The sequence below is a fragment of the Rhinoderma darwinii genome, chromosome 2 (assembly GCF_050947455.1).
Source record: "Rhinoderma darwinii isolate aRhiDar2 chromosome 2, aRhiDar2.hap1, whole genome shotgun sequence".
In the NCBI taxonomy this organism is placed as follows: Eukaryota; Metazoa; Chordata; class Amphibia; order Anura; family Rhinodermatidae; genus Rhinoderma; species Rhinoderma darwinii.
Window position 1 is genome coordinate 380,110,764 of NC_134688.1, and position 21,678 is coordinate 380,132,441.

Consider the following 21,678-nt stretch of genomic DNA (forward strand, 5'->3'; position numbering starts at 1 on the left):
TACCCGCTCTGATATTCAAAGGAGCTTATCCGTAGCGTTTTTTTAATGTGCCTAATCCGCGCGCAGATACGCTGGCTAAATCCACTACGGATTGGTCTATGGTAAAACCGTATTTCAAGTTTCTATATTGTGGTCTCAAATTCTACAAGCTGCCGTAAAGATTTGCTTCTGAACAAGCTGTATACAGGTCTTCATAAATAGGAAGCAGAGGGCGACTGACAGGCATATAAGGTGAGGAGAGCCCAGGGAACGTGCGGATGTAATCACACAGGAGACAAGATCGCAGCTCCAGGAGATATCAAGTTTGTGGTCATTCAAATGTGTATCAAGTAGAAATAACTCATGTATCACCACTACAGCGTTTTGACACAGATGAACTGAATGTCACAAAGCATAACTAGAAAAGAAAAAAAAAGAAAAAAAAAAACACTTTCAAGATCTACGTAAAAAATTCTGAAGTAATTTTTTTTTTCTGTTTGGCAAAAACGGCTGTGTACCCTTAATTTTTGGCATAAATCATGTAGTATACGTGAATATAGGTAACTTTATAATACAGATTATTAGAAGAAAGTGCCATCTTCCTCAGCTTCCTGTGGTCTGTTGTTCCCCTTACCATGTAATGTAAAATGTTCAGAAAACTTCAGGCTAATTCACACTTTGCATAAAACTGCCTGTTTTACCCCCACCGTTATTCTAGGTTGTAAACAGGATTTTTCAAGACACTACCTTATTCAGAGCTTGCTGCGGTTTTTGCCCATGGACTTAAACAGGGGAAAAAAAATCAATAAAGAGCACATTAATTTTTCCATAGAAAATTGTGGAAAGACTACAGTGCGCGCCATGTTCTGGCCGCCATCGCTTAGTATCGAAATAAATCGGCCGGCACCCGGCTGCATTAGGAATAATAGACCCCTAATGGGGCTATTCACACGACCGATTTTTTGACGGGCGGAAAATCCGGCCGTCAAAAAATAGGACATGCTCTATCTTCGCCCGGGTACCCGGCCCCCATAGAAGTCTATGGGGCCGGGTATTACACGGCCATCACCGGAATGTGTTCCGAGTGATGGCCGGGTTTCCCGGCGCTTGCCCTCTATCTCCTCCTCCTCACAGCGCAGAGTGCATGTGAGGAGGAGTTGATGCCATTCTGACGAATGGCATCGCTGTACACGGTGTGGAAGGGCCGGGGTGTACAGCAGGTGGAAGGGAGCGCTGCGTTGGCTCCCGTCCCCTGCTTGTTTTCCTGGCCCGGCGACACCTTCGATGGCGCCGCTAGTAGCAGCAGCTGCTACTACTGCAGCGACGCCACTATAGCAGAGCGGGGAGGTATTTCCCCGCTCTGCTATGTGCTAGCCGCACTTTAGCTCCTTGAAGGAGCGGAATCCCCGTGTTTTCGGGGATTCCGCTCCTGGACAGAGCGCTTGATGTCTCTGTCCATATCTGGGCAGTGACATCAGGGGAAACTCCTGAAGCGGAATCCCCGAACACATTCCCCTTCAGGAGTTGCCGCTGATGTCACTGCCCGGATCTGCCCGGCCCGGCACGGATGCAAAACTTTATGCAAACCGGCCGGGCAGAATGGCCGATTTTACCGGCCGGCACTCGGGCGCGACCCGTTCGTGTGAATCCCGCCTTAGGCTCCCAGCAGCAGGACATCTTTTGATCACCTCATTATTGTGGACCCTACTAACTTAAAGATTATCAGAAGTGGACAACCCCTTTAGGCTGGAAGCACACCAAGTTTTTGTTGCAGGTTTTGGTGCAGATATTTATGTCGTTTTTTGAGCCAAAGCCAGAAGTGGATTCGGGAGGAAGGAGAAGTAGAAGTTATTCCTTTACACTTACCATTCCTTTTGAATGCAATCCTTGCGTTGGTTTGAAATTTGAATATGATAGGCCGCAGTGATCACATGGTATACAGGAATGACCGCACCACAGCAATCTCAATAATGAGCAGAGTAATATGTAAGGCAATAGCTCTTATTGCATTTCTCCCACCCCCCTTCTTCTCTGGAAGTGCAGGAATGTTTGTTAACCCCCAGAAATTACCCCATTTTGAAAACTAAACCCCTCAAAAGAATTTATCTAGGGGGTGATCACTCTTAACCCTACAGTTTTTCTGCAATCTTGCGGTAATCTGGCATAAAAAATACCATTTTAGATTTTTCACAAATGCTTTATTTATAGGACAGAGCATGTAATGGAAGAAAAGCACCTCAACATTTGTGTGGCTATTTCTTCAGAGGTCAGAGATGCCCCCAAAGTGGTACAAATAGTTTGTCTGGACACAAGGCAGTAAAGGAGCCGCCTAAGGCCTCATGCACACTACATAGAGGAGTACACGGTCCGAGACTACGGCATGGACGAGCCAGAGTGTCAGTCATGGACCGTGCACACACCAGATGTGCACTGACTTCAATGAGCCCAGACCGCAATTGCAGACAGTATGAGGTCCAGGATCTGGCCAACGCATGGACCGCGGAAACCACAGTTGTGTGCATTGGCCCAAAGGATAGCACATGTTCTATACCACCCACAATTGCGGATCGTATGCGGCCGCGAAACATGCAGTCGTGTGCATGAGGCCTTAGACTTTCAGGCCCACATTCTAAATGATTGGTTCAACAGCCCAATTTGATCTTTGAGGAGACTGAACCCCCAGAACGATAGAAAACTCCAAGAAATTACACCATTTTGAAAACTACATCCCTCAAATAATTTATCTATGGTTGTGATCACTTTTTTGACCCCACGTTTTAAATTTATTCACAAATGGCTCATTTATAGGACAGTAAGGGCCTGTTCACATCAGCGTTGGCTTTCCGTTCCGGGGTTCCGTCGGAGGTTTCCGTTGGGTGAACCTCACAACGGAAAGTCAAGCTGAAACCACAGCTTCCGTTTCAGTCACCATTGATATCAATGGTGACGGAAACATTGCTAATGGTTTCAGTTAGTCACCATTCCGGCAGGTTTCCGTTTTTTTTTTTTTTTTTTAAAACATTAGTTTTTTATTAGTATATCAAAGAAACCACAGGTTACAGATTATACCATGGTACATATTATCCTTGCAAGGAAGTACCTATACGATGCAAATCAACATTTGAGAAGTGACCTGTGGAAGGGGGGGGGGGAATACAGAAGGGAAAAGCAACCGGGGAGGGTAGGGAAACCAGGATACACACCAAGTATACATTAATCCATACATCTTTGTAGTATTTTGACAATACATTTCCCAATAATCCCCTATTTTTTCCCTCTCTGGGCTTTATTTTTCAGCAAGTTTCCGTTTTAATGGTGACGAACGGAAACCATTAGCAATGTTTCCATCACCATTGAGATCAATGGTGACTGAAACAGAAGCTGTTGCTTCAGTTTGACTTTCCGTTGCGGGGTTCACCCGATGAAAACCTCAGACAGAACCTCGGAACAGAAAGAAATAGAATCTAACTTTTTTTTTTCTTTTTTACTTAAAATAATAGACGTACACTAAATTTTTTTTATCTTATGACACTTAAGGTTTTGTTCATATCTGCGTTGGAGGCTCTGTTAGGGGCCTCCGTCACAGATGCAGCCGAGATTGCCGGAGACAACAGCACAATGGGTGCCATCGGCCTCCAGTGGTGTCCGTGGTGTAACAGAACTATCCCTTCCGGTTTTTAATTGTTCTGCTCTTTCGATGTAGTAGAACAACCAAAACCCAGCCTGACTAATTAAAACGTACTATTACACTGACAAAGACCTGCATTAGAGTGCTGCGCTTTTGTTTCCGGTCAAATCGACGGACACTCATTAAATGTCCGTACTTAACTACCAACATCAGGGCTGGGCAATTAATCAAATAAATTTGATTCATTTGCCCTCAAGGACTTTAACAGAATTGTGGAATAGATTCTTTAGTGGCGTCGTCGCACCATGCTGCAGTAGGAAGCTATATAGCCACACTGCCCTGTAAATAGCACCCCGTTGCAGATCGCAGCACCCCCCTTGTACATCGCACCACAACCACCCCAGGTTGTGGTGCGATCAGGAAAAAAAATACTGAGTGGACTACTGGCCATAACATCTATACCATACAGAAGTAGATTGTAAATAACCAGCCATGGTGAGTCACATAACAAAAATAAACAACTGTGAAATAGACCATCAGAATCTATAGACAGATGATCCTTTTCTCCCTGACGAAGCCTGGTGGCGAAACGCGTTGGGTGTAAGTGGGCTCCTGGAACATCGCTACTCTTTACCCCATTGTATATCTGCATGGTCTGTTAACTTCTATTCTATTATTTTTTTGGCTACCTTGCCAGTTCGGTCTATAGATTCTGATGGTCTATTTCACAGATGTTTCTTTTGGTTATGTGACTCACCATGGCTGTTTATTTACAATCTACTTTTGTATGGTATAGATGTTATGGCCAGTAGCCCACTGAGTATTTTCTTTACTGTGAGGACTTCTATTTTAATCCATTTTTGATGCCATTAAATAGTTTTTATTGAGACATCAAAATACAAAATACTCCCTGTTGGCAGCACGTCTCTGTGTAGACGATGATAATATTTTACTTTAAGACTATAAGATCAGCAGATGAACGAGCGTTTGCGCTTACATCTGCTGATCGCTGCCCTGTTTACACAGGGCAATTATCGGCAACAAGCGTTCTATGAACGATCATTTGCCCGATAATTGCCCATTGTAAAACCCCCTTAAGGCTATGTTCACACCTCTGTCAGAGGAGCAGAACAAGGGAATAATGGAAGCAATGGTTCCATTGCACAACAGACACCACCAGTGGCCAACAGTACCCATTGACTTTAATAAGTTCCATCGACTTTTTGACGGGGTGTCTGTGATTTTACCGGAGACAATAACGCAGGTTTTAACCCCTTTAGTACGCAGCCTGTTTTGGCCTTGTGGCACAGCCGATTTTTTCAAATCTGACATGTGTCACTTTATGTGGTAATAACTCCGGAATGCTTTTAGCTATCCAAGCGATTCGGAGATTGTTTTCTCGTGACATATTGTACTTTATGATAGTGGAAAAATGTAATCGATAAATTCAATATTTATTCGTGAAAAACACCAAAATTGAGAATTGCAAAAATTTGCATTTTTCTAAATTTAAGTTTATCTGCTTGTAAGACAGGCAGTTATACCACACAAAATAGTCACTAGTTACCATTTCCCATATGTCTACTTTATATTTGCTACGTTACAAGGCTTAGAACTTTAGCAACAATTTCTCACATTTTCAAGAAAATCTCAAAAGGCTATTTTTACTGGGACCAGTTCAGTTGTGAAGTGGCTTTGAGGGCCTTATATATTAGGATCCCCCAATAAATCACTCCATTTTAAAAACTGCACCCCTCAAAGTATTCAAAAACAGAATTCAGAAAGTTTCTTAACCCTTTAGGCATTTCACAGGAAATAAAACAAAGTAGAGGGGAAATTTACAAATTTCTTTGACGAAATTAATTTGTAATAAAAAAAAAATTCTGGAACACAGGTTACCAGAGAAACGCAACTCAATATTTATTGCCCAGATTCTGCAGTTTTTAGGAATATCCCACATGTGGCCCTAGCATGCTAATGGACCGAAACACCGGCCTCAGAAGCAAAAGAGCACCTAGTGTATTTTGGGGCCTGCTTATTTTTTATTACATTTTAGGCACCATGTCGGCTTTGAAGAGGTCTTGTGGTGCCAAAACAGTGGAAACTCCCCAAAAGTGACCCCATTTTGGAAACTAGACCCCTCAAGGAATTTATCTAGGGGTATAGTTAGCACTTTGACCCCACAGGTAATTTGCTATATTTATTGGAGTTAGTCTGTGAAAATGAAAATCTACTTTTTTTCCTGAAAAAACATAGAAATTTTTAATATTTACAGGGAAGAAAATGCACCCCAACATTCTTAAAGCATCTTCTCCAGATTACGGAAATACCCCATATATGGTAATAAACTGATGTTTGGACACACAGCAGGGCTCAGAGGAGAGGGAGCGCCATTTGGATCTTGGAGCGCAGATTTTGCTCGATTGGTTTTTAGTGCCATGTCGCTATTGCAATGCCCTGGAGGTAACAAAACAATAGAAATACCCCAAAAGTGACCCCATTTGGGAAACTACACCCCTTAAGGAATTTTTCTAGGGGTATAGTAAGCATTTATACCACACAAGTTTTTTGCAGAATTTAGTATAATTAGGCCGTGAAAATTAATATAAACATTATTGTCCACTAAAATGTTGAATTCTCATTTTCACAAGGGATAAAGGAGAAAAAGTCGCCCTAAATTTGTAACGCAATCTCTCCCGAGTATGACAATACCCCAGGTGGTAATAATTTATTTTTTTAATAGAAATTAATTAACCTTTGCAGGACTTATCTTTTTTTTGCTTTTCCATTTTAGCTTTTCACTCCATGCCTTCCAAACGCCATAACTTTTTTATTTTTCCATGAATTGAGCGGTGTGAGGGCTTATTTTTGGCAGGACAAGCTGTAGTTTTTATTGGTACAATTTTTTGCTACATACAACTTTTTGATCACGTTCTATTACATTTTATTTAGAGCTTTGGTGACAGAAAAAAAACTGATTTTGGCGTTTTAAATTCTTTATTTCTTACGGTGTTCATAATGCGCTATAAATGACAATTTTACTTTATTCTGCGGGTCGGTACGATTACGGCAATACCATATGTATATAGTTTTTTTTTATGTTTTGCAGCGTTTGCACAATAAAATCTCTTCTTCAGAAAATAATTTATTTTCTGTGTCACCATATTCTGAGAGCCGTAACTTTTACATTTTTCAGTCAAAAAAAGCTGTGTAGCTTATTATAGGGAAAAAAAATTTTTTACACTTTTGTAAAACATTAACTTTTTTCACTTTTTTTACATGCAGCTCTGATCGCTGCTAGAATACAATACACTACCTAGGTAGTGTAACATATTCCAACTGTCAGTGTGACGTCACAGTCACTCTGACAGTTAGTCTACGAGGACCAGCAGAGGCTGGTCCCCATAGGCTTCCATACATGGCAGACCCGGAGACCGTTGTCTGGCCCCCAGGTGCCATCACAAGCATCAGCAGCCCCAATTGCATGGGGGCTGCTGATGTGCTAGAAACCCCTAAATTGCAGCGATTGCAATCGATAACCGAAATTAAGGGGTTAATTGCCGAAATAAGCCGCTGATCGGCATACAGTGAAGTGTCAGCTGTCAGGGACAGCTGGCCTCCCGGTGCACACAATCGCCGACAGCGTGCACCGGGAACTGCGCAGTAACTGTACGTCCCCGTGCGCTAAGACAATGGCCACCCGGACATACAGTTGCGTCGTGGTGCGCCTAGGGGTTAAATTAGATTTTGGTCTTATATTTTTTTCACATTTGTGGATAAAGGGCAAATGTTGCATGGCCCGTTTCAGCGTTTTTGACAGTTAAAACTCTTGTTTATGTAGAGGTTTCTCTTTGGCTTGAATTATTTTCACATTGTTTTGATGGGCTTTCCAGCATTAAGCTCTGCCCAGGGTATGAAAAAAAATAACCTTTTCGGTTAACTTTTATGTAATTAAAAATTAAAGCGGTCCACCAGTCAGAGGGTCTCTTTAACCAGGCCAAAAAGTAGAATGCAGGACGCTGACCAATCAGCGTCATACACTTCTCATTGTTCCAGCGTGATTGTGCAGTGAAAGAAGCTGGTCTGGAACAATGAGAAGTGTATGACGCTGATTGGTCAGCGTCCTGCACTTCCCTTCACAACGCCCACTTGGTAAAAAGTAAAAACACGCCCAGTTGGTCATTAAGAAAGTAATTAGCATAAATCTAAAATTGCTCATAACTTGCTCAAAAATGATCGTTTTTCAAAATAAAAACCACTGCTGTTATCTACATTACAGCGCCGATCACATTATGTAGGAGATAGGGCACTTATAATCTGGTGACAGAGCCTCTTTAAGGCTCAGAGCCCATTTTTCAAATTTGACATAATTCACTTTATGTGGGAATAACTTGGGAATGCTTAAACCTATCCAAGCGATTCTGAGATAGTTTTCTCGTGAGACATTGGGCTTCATGTTAGTGGTAAAATTTGGTCGATATATTCAGCGTTTGTGAAAAATAGCAAAATTTAGAAAAAAATAGCATTTTTCTGAATTTAAATGCATCTGCTTGTAAAACAGATGGTTATACCACCAAAAATAGTCACTAGTTCACATTTCCCATATGTCTACTTCAGATTGGCAGCGTTTTTTGAACATTATTTTTCTTGGACGTTACAAGGTTTAGAACAAACAATTTCTCATATTTTTAAGAAAATTTCAAAAGCCTTCTCTTTTAAGGCACCTGTTCAGTTCTGAAGTAGCTTTGAGGGGCCTCTGTATTAGAAACCCCCATAAAACACCCCATTTTAAAAACTAGACCCCTCAAAGTATTCATAACAGCATTTAGAAGTTTTTTTTAACCCTTTATTCATTTTTCTTGCTGAATTTCAATTTTATTCCATTTTTTTCTGTAACACAGAAGGTTTTACCAGAGAAACACTACTAAATATGTATTGTCCAGATTCTGCAGTTTTTAGAAATGTCCCAAATGTGGCTCTAGTGTGCTCGTGGACTAAAACACAAACCCCAGAAGCACCTAGTGCATTTTGAGGCCTCTTATTAAAATATATTTTAGGCACCATGCCAGGTTTGGAGAGGTGTTGAGGTGCCAAAACAGTAGGAATCCTCCGAGAAGTGACCCCATTTTAAAAACTACACTCCTTAAGGAATTCATCTAGAGGTGTCGTGAGCATTTTGACCAGAGACATACACCCCATAAACTGTAATGTGGGTTCTGACGGGTATGGCAATACCCTCCATGTGGCTGTGAACAGCTGCCTGGGCACACAGCAGAGCTCAGAAGGGAAAGACGATGGGGGATAAGCTGTGCGGAGGGGATCAGGGTAAGTAAAACTGGGGTAGATTAAAAATCAAGGGGTGTGTGATACATTTTAAAACACTTTCATACAGAGCCTTAGTTTTTCAGGACACGTGTCACATTGATATATTGTGTCCTCCCTTATCCCCCTCTTATAGCAGACTTTGCACCTCTTGACTTTTTACCTTCTTGCCAGTTTGGGGAACTTCTCCTTGGAAGTGTTGCCCTGGTACGATGCGTGTGGCCTCGCTTCCAGAAGTGCTGGGTGCCCCCTTCTTGGTCCCTAAAGATTAGGTTCTTGATATCCACCTCTTGAAATTCCAGGAAAGTTCCCGTCTGGCCTGCACAGACATAGCACGTACGCATTGCACAATGCCATCTGTATGATGTGCACGGCCAGCTTCTTATACCACACCGTATGGCGCTGTCGGGCTTCAGGACTTGATGACAAGTCCACCCCTCCCATGTACCTATTGTAGTCCAGGATGCAGTCTGGTTTGGGGGTCTCTGTACTGGTACATGGGAACTGGTGTGGCATCTCCCTTGTCTTGTACTTGACAGACAATATATTTCTGCTGGATTGTGCCCAGCTCTCACCCCTTCTGAGTGTTTGCCCAAGCAGTGTCTTAGGGAGGCCTCGCAGATTTCTTCTAGCAGTGCCGCATACCGCAGGACTGGAAGTGAGGCAGTTGGAGTGGTTAGACGGTATAAAAATGTATCCAGGTAGAGGTGGTAACCCTGGTCCAGCAGTGGGTGCACCAAATCCCACACAATTTTTGCATTAACTCCCAGTAAGTGGGGGGGCATTCTGGGGGCTGAATACTGCTGTCCTTCCCTTTATATATCCTAAATTTGTAGGTATACCCTGATGCCCTCTCGCACAGCTTATACATCTTCACACCATACCTTGCCCTCTTACTCTTCAGATACTGGCGAAATTGAAGCCTTAAAATGTACCAAGGACTCATCAACAGAAATACAATTCTCGTGGGTGAATGCTTGGGAAAACCGGGCACTGAAACAGTCGAATAGGGGTCTCAGTTTATACTAACGGTTAAAACTGAGGTCATCTCGGGGTGGGCACTGCTCATTGTCAGTATAATGTAAGAAGCGAAGAATTGCCTCATTTTTTATTTTTTTTTAGGTTCCAGTTCAGTTCTGAAGTTGCTTTGAGGAGCCCATATATTAGAAACCCCTATCAAACACCCCATTTCAGAAACTAGACCCCTCAAAGTATTCACAACAGCATTTAGAAAGTTTATTAACCCTTTAGGAGTTTTGAGGAATTTAGAGCAAATTAGAGGTGAAATTTACATTTTTTATTTATTGAATCGCAACATAATACTTATTGCCCAGATTCTGCAGTTTTTAGAAATATCCCACATGGCCCTAGTGCGGTAATGGACTGAAGCACCGGCCTCCGAAGCAAAGGAGCACCTAGTGGATTTTGAGGCCTCCTTTTTGTTAGGCACCATGTCCGATCTGAAGAGGTCTTGTGGTGCCAAAACAGTGGCAACCCCCCCAAAAGTGATCCTATTTTGGAAACTAGACCCCTTGAGGAATTCATTGTACTTTTCATGGGGTGCATGCGACTTTTGATCAGTTTTTCTATTTTTAACAGGCGTGGTGACTAAAAAAACAGCAATTCTACTATTGTTTTTTATTCTATTTTTTTTCACAGCGTTCACTGTGCGCTATAAATGACACTTTATTCTGCGGGGCGATACGATTACGGCGATACCATATGTTTATAGTTTTTTTTATGTCTTATGGTGTTTGCACAATAAAATGCATTTTGTAATAAATCACTTTTTGTGTTGCCTTATTTTAAGAGCTAGAACTTTTTTATTTTTTCATCTAAGAAAGCCGTGCGAGGACTTACTGTAGTTTCGATCAGTACCATTTTTAGGTACATGCGACTTTTTGATCTCTTTTTTTTCCATTTTTTAGGAGGTGAAGTGACCAAAAAAATTGTGATTGTGGTACGGTTTATTATTATTTTCTTTTATGGCGTTCACCGTGCGGGATAAATAACAAAATAATTTTGTAGTTCAGGCCGTTACGGACGCGGCGATACCAATTCTGTATAGTTTATTTATTATTTAAATAAATAAACAAAGACTGATAAGGGAAAAAGGGGCGATTTTAACTTTTAAAACTTTTATTTTCTTATTTTTACACAACTTTTTTTTACTTTGTCTCACTAGTGTACTTGAGGGCAGGAGGCCTTGATCGTTATTCTAATACACTGCACTACATGCGTAGTGCAGTGTATTAGAGCTGTCAGCTACTCACTGACAGCAAGCATAGTATTTTCCGTCTTTATAGCCATACGAAGGCTTGTTTTTTGCGGGACAAGTTGTAGTTTTTCATGGCACCTTTATTCTACCGCATAATGTACTGGGAAGCTGTAAAAAAAATTATTTGTGAGGTTAAATGGGCAAAAAACTGCGATCAGGCGGTAAAAAAAAAATACATATTCACCTTATTCTACAGGTTGATACGATTATGGCGATACCAAATTTATATGTTTCGTTTTATGTTTTACGACTTTTAAAAAAATCAAACCATTTGCTAAATTAAAAAATTCTTGTGTCGCCATATTCTGAGAGCCATAACTTTTTTATTTTTCCATCAATTTAGCAATGTGAGTGCTTAAATTTTGCGGGGCGATCTGTCGTTTTCACGGATACCATTTTGGGGTATATGTGACTTTTTGATCATTTTCTATTTCAAGGTGACCAAAAACCCAGCAATTTGCATGTTTTATATATATTTTTTTTTTTTGCAGCATTCACCGAGCAGGGTTAAACAATGCTATATTGTGATAGTTCTGACTTTTACGAACGCGACGATACCAGTTATGTTAACTTATTATTTAAAAAATTTTTAACAAGGATTTAGGGGAAAAATGTGAAAAGGGGGGTTTTTTGAACTTTTAATATTTTCTTTTTTTGGAACATAAACAAAAAACTTTATTTAACTGAAGCAGCGATCGTTGGATCGCTTGCATGATATATTGCAATACTAATTTATCGTGATTCAAAGGTGTTTGAGGGGGCGCCCCCCTGATTCTAACACTTTTGCCGTGGTCGCAACTGATCGCGGCATTTAAGGTGTTAAACGGGCGGAATCAAAGTGAACTTTGATTCTACCCGTTGCAGTGAGGTGTCGGCTGCGTGTAACAGCCGTCACCCGCTGTGTACGGAGCGAGCTCAGCCTGTGAGCTTGTTCCATACTTCCCCCTTAACCCTCATCACATACAGTTACGTGATTTTGCGTTAAGGGATGTCCTGTGGTTAGGTTTGGGAGCCGTATAAGGCGGCACACTGCTTCTAGACCAAAAAAAAAAAAAAAAGACACCTGAGGGAACCAGCTGTTCGATTTCAGATTATAGAAGTCAATCCCACTTCTAAAAAGGGAGCAATTTCAACAATTAGTATACATAAGTGAATTAGTGAAGAAAGTGACCAGACAATGTCACTCCCAGATGAAGTCAAGTGAGGACAAAGGGTCAGCTCATTCATTGTAGTGATCAGCGGCCCTTCCAAGCAATACAATTTTCTGACATATAAGGCTTTGTATACATATGCATTGTGTCATCCAAATTTTAGCAGATCCGTTAAAATAAAAACAGACAGACTGAAGGATGCCAGACTGAATGTAATAGAAGGTAAGGCTTCGTTGACATATCCGTTAGGGCTCTAATCTGACGTTCCGTCTGAGCTTTCCATCAAAATGGAGCCGACTGACACAAACGGAAACCATAGGTTTCCGTTTGAATAACTACTGATTTCAACGGTGACGGATCCGCTGCCAATGGTTTAGATTTGTCTCAGTTGTGCAAGGGTTGTGTCGTTTTGACAGAATCAATAGCGTACTCGGAATGCAGACCGCTTGTGTAAACCCAGCCTTAAAGAGAACCTTTCACCTCCTCAAACATGTGCAGCATGTTATAGGAAATGCTTCACAAACCCTGTCTGACGTAAAAAAAAAATTCTAACTTCCTCCGTTATTTACATATCGGTGCCGTTATATTTGGTGCCCGATATGTAAATAAGCCCATGAACAGTCAATGGGGCTTTTCTAACTAACTAAAAGGTCAAGGGGTCTTGATTTTTCCGCTCTGACACTGTCCAATCAGCTGCAGACAGTGTCAAGGTGGATTGCGTTGTGTTCCCTCCCGCGAAAACACACACAGACTTGGTGTTCGTGCTGCAGATAGCGTGTGCGCGCCCTCACGCATGTGCGCATGACCGTTAGCTCGAACATCAACATCACCACTCCCACCACGGGTAGGAGACGAGGAGAAGGAGACGAGACCTACTTACATCCGTCGATGTGCTATCTGCAGTACAATCACCAAGTCTGTGTGTGCGGGAGAGAACACAGCGCAAGCCGCCCTGACGCTGTCCGCAGCTGAATGGACAGTGTCAGAGTGAAGACATCACGACCCCTTGCCTTTTAGTTAGTTAGAAACGCCTCATTGACTGTTCAGGGACTTATTTACATATCGGGCGCCAAATATAACGGCACTGATATGTAAATAACTAAGGAAGTTAGAAATACTAAATTTACGTGAGAGGGTTTGTGAAGCCTTTCCTATAACATGCTGCACATATTTGGGGAGGTGAAAGGTTCTCTTTAAGGCTGGGTTTACACAAGCAGTCTGCATTCCATTGTTCTGCTCCGTCAAAGGAGAAAAACAATGGAATAACGGGAGCAACAGTAAGGCCGGCTTCACACGAGCACATTACGTCCGTAATGGACGGAACGTATTTCGGCCGCAAGTCCTGGACCGAACACGCTGCAGGGAGCCGGGCTCCTAGCATCATAGTTATGTACGATGCTAGGAGTCCCTGCCTCTCCGTGGAACTACTGTCCCGTACTGAAAACATGATTACAGTACGGGACAGTTGTCCTGCAGCGAGGCAGAGACTCCTAGCGTCGTACATAACTATGATGCTAGGAGCCCGGCTCCATGCAGTGTGTTCGGTCCGGGACTCGCGGCCGAAATACGTTCCGTCCATTACTGACGTAATGTGCTCGTGTGAATCCAGCCTTATATTGCACAACTGACACCACCGGCGGCTGACAGAGCTCATTGACTTTAACGGGTTCTGTCAGGTTTCTGTAGTGGGGTCTGGTTTTACTGTAAACATTAGCGCAGCACGCCATGCTATTGTTTCCGGCATTATTGGCCGGATCTGCGACGGAGGCCCCTAACGGAGTGAACGCGGCCTTACTTACTGATTTTCACCAGTTTCCATGCCACTGGTCTCCTCAGTCCCCAGCAGCATCAAGACGTGTCGTCCATAATTATGACAAGTCACATGACCTAACTGTTAAGGTAAGTATATTGTAACGTTTATTTCTAGTACCTTCATAAAATAAAAATAAATAAAAAACCTTTAAGATTTAAAACGTGCACGAGTGTAACAATTTTGGGTGGTTTTTCATGCAGACCAGTCCTACCGTTGCAAGAAAAAAAGTGAACCCTATGGAACAACCTGGATTTCTGCATTCATTACTAATAAAACGTGATCCGATTGTGTTGGTCTGTAATTGCGACCTAGATAACAATCTAACTGAACTAATAACACACAAGTAGTTGAACTGTTCATGTCTTTTATTGAGCACAATGGGTAAACATCCACAGTCATGGGGGGGGGGGGGGACAAAAAAAAAAAAAAAAGTGATCCTCTAGAAGAACTCTGGCCCCAAAAACGTTTTTGCACGTATAATGCTAACTCACCAGCAATTTTCTAGCAGTGTCATCTGTTTCTTCCCAGCTCTGTTGCATATCTATACATTTTGAACCATTTCATTAAAGGCAGCTGTGCCATGTGATCTCAGTCTGAACACCAGAATAGACCATGTGTAGACAGGAGGTCAGTTTCTCCTGTGCCTGACTTCCTGTGAACTGCAAAGTCATATCAACTAGCCAATCCCTCCAGGCAGCTCTGAGACCACGTCCCACTCGCTCCAGCGATCCTTAGAGATTAAAATTGGTGTATAAATACAGCAGTAGAAAAAAAAAAAAAATCCTCCCAATTGTTTAGCAAACAGAGAAAATTCAGTGCGGTTGATACTCCTATGAGTTGGCACCCTGTTAATATAACAATGGGCAATTCTGAAAGAGGTAAAAAAGAACCCAAGCATAATAGCAAAAGACCTTTTGAAAACTCCATAAACTCTGTTCACGTGTCCAATTTAAAAAAAAAAAAACGGTGTTCATGGAAGAACACATAGGAAGTCGCTGCTGTCCAAAAAAAAAACAACAATGTGCTCTGTCTCAAGGTTGCCTGAGCCTACCTGGATGTTTCACAATGCTTCTGGGAAAACGTTCTATCGACAGATAGACAGATCCAAAAGTTTGTATTTTTAGCGCAAATGCACAACACTATGCTTGGAGGTTTAAAAAAATAAAGTAAAAAAAACAAATCTGTACACCAAAATCTTATCCCAACTGTGAAGCATAGTGGAGGGAGCATCATGGTTTGGGGCTGCTTTGCTGCCTCATGGACTGGATGCATTGCTATCATTGAGGGAACAATTCAAAAGGTGCATGAAAACATTTTACAGGAGAATATAAGGGCAGTAGTCCATGACCTCAAGCTGAAGAGACATTAAAGGGGTTATCCGGATACCTAAAATTGCTTTGCATTCATATTTTTATGTAAAAAGAAGTCACTTACTAATCTACTTTAATTAAAAATTCAGTACTAAACTGCCGTTCAAACCTGTTGAACTGTTCCCGAAAGTCCTGGAGCTTTTCTAATATTGATGACGCGCCGACACGGTCTCACGTGACTGAGGGCTTGCTTACTGTTCATATCGGCGTGTTCTCAATGGCATGACCGCAAGGGGCTGTCACACTGCATATTGCTGGAGTCCCCGAGCAGAGTATAAGCCGGGGACTCCACTACTACTGCTGCTGACATCACTGTCCATATATGGACAGTGACTTCAGGGGTCTCCAAATCGCTGAAGTCCCTGAACAGAGCATCAGCTGATGCTCTGCCTGGGGACTCAGGTACAGCTCCCGACGTCACTGTCCATATATAGACAAGGACGCTGGCAGAAGTGCTGGAGTCCCCGGGCAGAGCATCAGCTGATGCTCTGCTCGGGAACTCCAGCTATAGGAAACCCCTGAAGTCACTGACCAAATGTCGGGAGCAGTGCTGGAGTCCTGAGCAAAGCGCTAGCTAATGCTCTGCTCGGGGACTCCAGCAATAGGCAGTGTGACAGCCCCTTGCGGTCATGCCATTGATAACACGCCGACACGAACAGCATAGGAAGCGAGCCCTCAGTCAATCGCCAGGACTTCCAGGAACAGTTCACCGGGCTTGAACAGCACCATTTAGAACCGAATTTTTAATTAAAGTATATTAAGTGACTTCTTTTTACATAAAAATATGAATGCAAAGCAGTTTTGGGTCCCCGGATAACCCCTTTAAGGCTTCGTTCACATATATATCTATTCTGACCTTCCGTCTGCGCTTTCCGTTAGAATGGAGCCCTGACTGAAACAAACAGAAACCATAGGTTTCCATTACCTTTGATTTCAATGGCGATGGATCCGGTGCCAATGGTTTCCATTTGTCTCAGTTGTGCAAGGGCTGCGTCATTTTGATGGAATCAATACCATAGTCAACTATGGTATTGATTCGGTCAAAACGACAGAACCCTTGCACAACTGAGACAAACGGAAATCATTGGCACCGGATCAGACACCATTGAAATGAATGGTGATGCAAATGGAAACATATGGTTTCCGTCCCGTTCGGAAGGAAAGCTCAGACGGAACGTCAGAACGGGACCCCGACGCAGATGTAAACGAAGCCTTAGTGATGCAGTAAGACAATGATTCAAAGCACACAAGGAAATTAACTAAAAATCGGTTGATACAGTAAGCTTGTGTTTTGGAATGGCCTAGTCACGGCCCTGGCCTTAAAGGGAATCTATCAGCAGTTTTGAGGCCTTAAAACTGCTGACAGAGAAATATAGGGCATTGTAAAAATACCTTTATTCTTGGACATGTTACATGACAGAGAAACTAACCTTTGATTCCCCCAGCGTGGCGGTAAGTGCCAATCAGGATACCGTTTAAGACGTCACTCAAAGCACAGAGGCAGGGATGGCAGCTTGCAGTGAGGAGAAGCAAGGAGCACTTCCACATCAAGTGCCCGCCTCAGTGGCAATCACACCGCTGGGTGAATAAGTCAAAGAAACATTATTGTATCGGACTTACAACTTGAATGACCGAGACAATATATATTTACACTGCCCTCTTCACTATTGCTCTGTGAGCAGTTTTGAGCCCTCAAAAACGCTGACAGAGTCCCTTTAACGCTATTGAGATGCTGTGGCATGACCTGACGAGGGATGTGCACGCAAGGCATCCCAGAAATATTGATGAACTAAAACACATCTGCAGTGATTAAAGGTCCGAAATTTCAGGAAACGTTCGGTGGAGGTGATTGCTGCTGGAGGAGGATCTAGAGGTTATTAAATTCCAGGGTTCAATTCTTCACACTGCACGTGGATGTTTACTCAATGTGCTCAATAAATGACAAGAACCGTTCAAGTGTATGTGTGTTATTAGTTCAGTTGGATTGTGTTTGTCAAGAATTGTGACTTCGATAACAACCAGACCACATTTTATTAGCAATTATAGTAGAAATGTAGGAGATTTCAAAGAATTCACTTACTTTTGCTTGCAGCCGTAGCCATCACCAGTAGTACTTTGGAGGAGCAAGAATAAAGCAATCGTAAAGTGATCAGGACAAAACTGTTAAGAAAATTCCAACATCATGGAAGTGTTTTGCAATTCTCACAGAATCTTCCAAGTGGTATAAAAACCGAAGATCAGCTATGAAAGCACGGCCTAAAACCTTAGGTACCTGTAATTTTTCTACTCTTAATATAACCCATACAGTATTTCAACAATGCCACCTGTTCAACAATTGCTTCCGGAAATAAAAACCAGTATCCAAACGTCACTAAATGCAATTAAAGTAAGCAGATAACTGCGGTGTGATCATAAAGATGACATACCGTAATAAGAAGATGTAATCATACTTAGAGGCAGCCTGGGGCATTAAACAATAAAAGGTGTAAGGCCTCACTCATGCACACGACCGTAGAATTTGTTCGTAATTGCGGTCCACTATTACGGACCAAGCGCTTCCATTGACCGCGGACACCTTCCCGTATATTTACGAGAAGGCTTCCGGGCTGTAGAAAGCCTCCGCAAAAGTTAGGACATGTCCTATCTTGCTTTTTATGGTCCGTGCGCCCATACTTTGTATGGTAACACGGGCCGAAAATGCGGCCGGCCATGCCCACAATTACGGGCAGCGCTTATAGGCACAGCCATGTGCATGAGAAATAAGTTTCTACATTATTCACATATAATTACGGCCACATGTTAGACTGTATATGAAAGGCATGACCATTTATAGAATACACAATCATTTGTTATGTTAGATGACCTCATTATCCACTGCCTCCAGGTGTGAAGTAGTTCTAGTACCCTGGGCTGATTTTTCACGGCATCCGAATGGCACCCGATAGTTTTCAGGGATCCATTCACTTCAGCGGGTGAACCGGGTCGGTGAAAACGGCCTCGACTTTCCAATCCGTGGAAAGATAGAACATGTCCTATCTTTCCACGGATCACGGACGGGACCCAGCCCGCATACACTGTTGTCTTACCCAGCAGTTCAATCAGCTCGCAAAGGCTGGGTGATTCCGAATGAGACTTCAGGGCACGTACGTGCCGGAGACCGTGGACAGCGCCATCAATGTTTACATGGTATGGACAAAAACTCTCTTCCCGTATACAGCCCGTTTACCAACTGCCAATTTTCAGGATGCGCAAAATAGTAAATACTTCTCTAAAACTACATTGCAAATACCAAAGCAGCGGGGAGAAATTTGTCACGAAGTGCTCTCAAACCTGTGGCTCTCCAACTGTTGAAGAACTTCGGCCAAATGAACACTATGCGTATTACGTGCAGATTTGAGGCACGTATTTCCTGCGGAAAATCCGCAACGTAACACAGTACCAGCAAAGTAAATGAGGTCTCAAGCAATCTCATCTACACATTGCAGAATTTTATCGCGCGTAAATTGACCTGTGGTACGTTTTTTTTTAAAAGCCGCAGCATGTCAATTTATTTTGCATTTCCGCCTGCGAATTGTATATGACAAGTTTAGAAAAACCAAAATCTGCATTAGGCGCGGATTGTACCTGCAGCTTTGACACAGATTTTCTGCACCAAATTACGCAGCGTGTACATGCAGCCTAACACTCCCAGCATGTGACTGACTGGACATGATGAGAGTTGTCATTTTACAATAGTTGGATAGAACACTGCTTTAGAGCATAGGAAAGTGTGATGTTTCAGCCTTGCAGAGACCAGAAACATCATCTGTCTATACTTTATTCCTTCGGATTTAATTTGTGCAATAAACGTCCATCCAGCGCCTTGATATTTGTGATGTGGATTGTAAAAGGAGGTTACAAGTAGAGCCCTCAATAGAAGTGATGCACATAATCCTCTGAATATTACTATTTCTTCTAAATCCCCAGGAGCAGCTGGAAGATGAAAAATGGAGAAACAAGGAAACAACAACAGTACATAATCTAATTATAACAGAACTATGAAACACCTCGGCTATGTAATATGCTATGAGCGATCGTAGGTAACGCTGGTTATAACAGATATTCACATATGGTTGACATCTGAATGGGACTAGGAGAGGAAAATACTGCAGATCCTTTAGTCATAGTATAAAAGCAGCGCAAATAGTGTCAGATGTCCAACCGTAAATGGCTGCTATAAGAAGTCTCATTCTACACATTCCTCTTTCATCAGGAGACTATTTGTGCATGTGAGACATTTTGACAGACAATAATGCCCCCTCAGTGAGGAAACACAGGGTATACATAGAAACGTACAGGGAAATAGATTATTCAGCGCTGTACTAGTGTGTGGAATACATTAGAGGTTACAATGACACCGGCAAACAACGTCAGAATGACAGCCACCAAATCCAGGACTGGATCCAGACGAGACTGTAGTGCACTAGGCCCGGCTCGTATCTACTTACATGTCCGGCAGTTTCCGTCTTTATTTTATAGGAAGGACTGCTCTGAGCTGCAGGACAAGCAATGGCAGAGGCCCAGGGGGCAGCTAGCTCCTGTTAGAGGGCTTCAGCGAGGGGAGACGAGGCTGCCATTTAAATAAATTAGTCAGAGGCCTGTAATTGCAGGCAGGGCCTACATGTCTCTCGCTTATTTTCCCCCACCCACCCCCTCCAAATCACTCCACCTCAGTAATGGCGTTTGGCAGAAAGCAGAAGCGAAGAGGGAAGGGGGAGGAGAGAACGAGAGGGCAGAGGGAGGGAGGCAGATAGAGGAAATGCCGGCCTGCCAGGGCACAGACAGCTTGTGCGTAGACACTGAACGAGTCAAGGGGTAATAGAGCGGCGCCGGTAAGACCCTCCTCCCTTTCTGAGGAGGGCGCCGGGCAGCAAGGGGTTAAGTGGAAATAAATAAAATATATGGGGACTCGAGAGAGAGGTAAAGGGGAGGGGGAGATACAGGGCAGCAATGGCTTCTGGAGGAGGAGAGAGGAAGAGGAGGAGGAGGAGGTGGAGTGCTAGATCATCCTCAGTCAGCCCCAGACAGGATGGGGGAGAGCAGAGACGTCAGCCATTTTCCTTTACACTTCATCATGTTATAAAAAAAAAAAAGGGAGGAGAAAGCGAGCAGGGTGGAGGCGGTGTACAGAACATATAACGTTCTTCTTACATGTATGGCTACACCTATTAGGTAGGGCCCCGCACCAGTCCTGCCATTATTACAGTGAGAGGCTCTCGGGTACCTAGGGCTTCCTTGTTCAGGGGCCACCAGGTATAATGCGGCCTCAGATAAAGAAAGAGCAAGCCAACACGACAACCCTGCTGTACACAACACAAACGGGCTTCTCTAGAGCCGCAGACGGCCATTTACTCACCGCCGACTAGTCAGCCTTCCTCCCCTGCTGGAGATATTTTAGAGCCGGTCTGCTGCTCATAACACGGGCGCAGCGAGCCAGAAGACACACATGTGTGAGCGCGGCCGCCTCAGCGCTATATTCATACACAATAACGTACAGGAGGTTAATATAGCAGTGCGGGCGGCTGTATTCCTCTCGCTTCCTTTATATCCTCCCCCACAACTTAGGGTGCATTAAAACTTCTTCGCGTTGCCTCCCGCGCCGGTTTTTCTTCTCCTTCGGAGGCTCAGAGCCGGTTCGTCAAGTCGTCGGTTTGTACGGCCTGTCAGCGGCTGATCCCTGCAGGGTGCTCCGTGTGCTGTTCTTTCTCCTTCCTCTTATATATTTATTTTATTCCTGGCTTTTTCAGTCTCGCAGTGTCTCTCTTTTTGGCCGGCGGTGCGTTTTTCCTGCGTCATGAGCACTAGCAGCAGCTTCAGCTGAGCACCTCCTCCTCTCCAACCATCATCGACAGCAACCACCTCCTCTTCCTTCTCGTGCCCGGACATACATACTGTCACATTACAAGCCGGGGCAGCGAAGCCGGCATATTCATTTACGGCATTTCAGAAAAGTTTACTTTAGAAATAACGGACGGAATACGCAGGAAAGCACGGAGGGGGTTGATAAAGCAACGTTGTTGTTATATACAGACCGAGTGTGCTGTATATCCTGAAATGTGGAAAGATTTATTTTCTATAGGCCTGGGCCACATTTGTTA

At 43.1% G+C, this 21,678-nt stretch overlaps 1 protein-coding gene across 4 annotated transcripts in view; it reads right to left on the reverse strand.

The window, feature by feature from the left end:
* Nucleotides 1-21,449, reverse strand: part of USP9X (ubiquitin specific peptidase 9 X-linked) — a 195,687-nt gene extending 174,238 nt beyond the window's left edge. For 2 of the 4 annotated variants that reach the window (XM_075853941.1, XM_075853939.1), the window contains exon 1: nt 20,937-21,448. The gene's annotated coding sequence lies outside the window, so the exon portion shown is untranslated. Of the gene's footprint in view, nt 1-20,028; nt 20,532-20,936 lie in introns of those variants that run through there. The other 2 variants (XM_075853942.1, XM_075853940.1) reach the window with 2 other exon arrangements.
* Between the last annotated feature and the right edge of the window lie 229 nt (nt 21,450-21,678).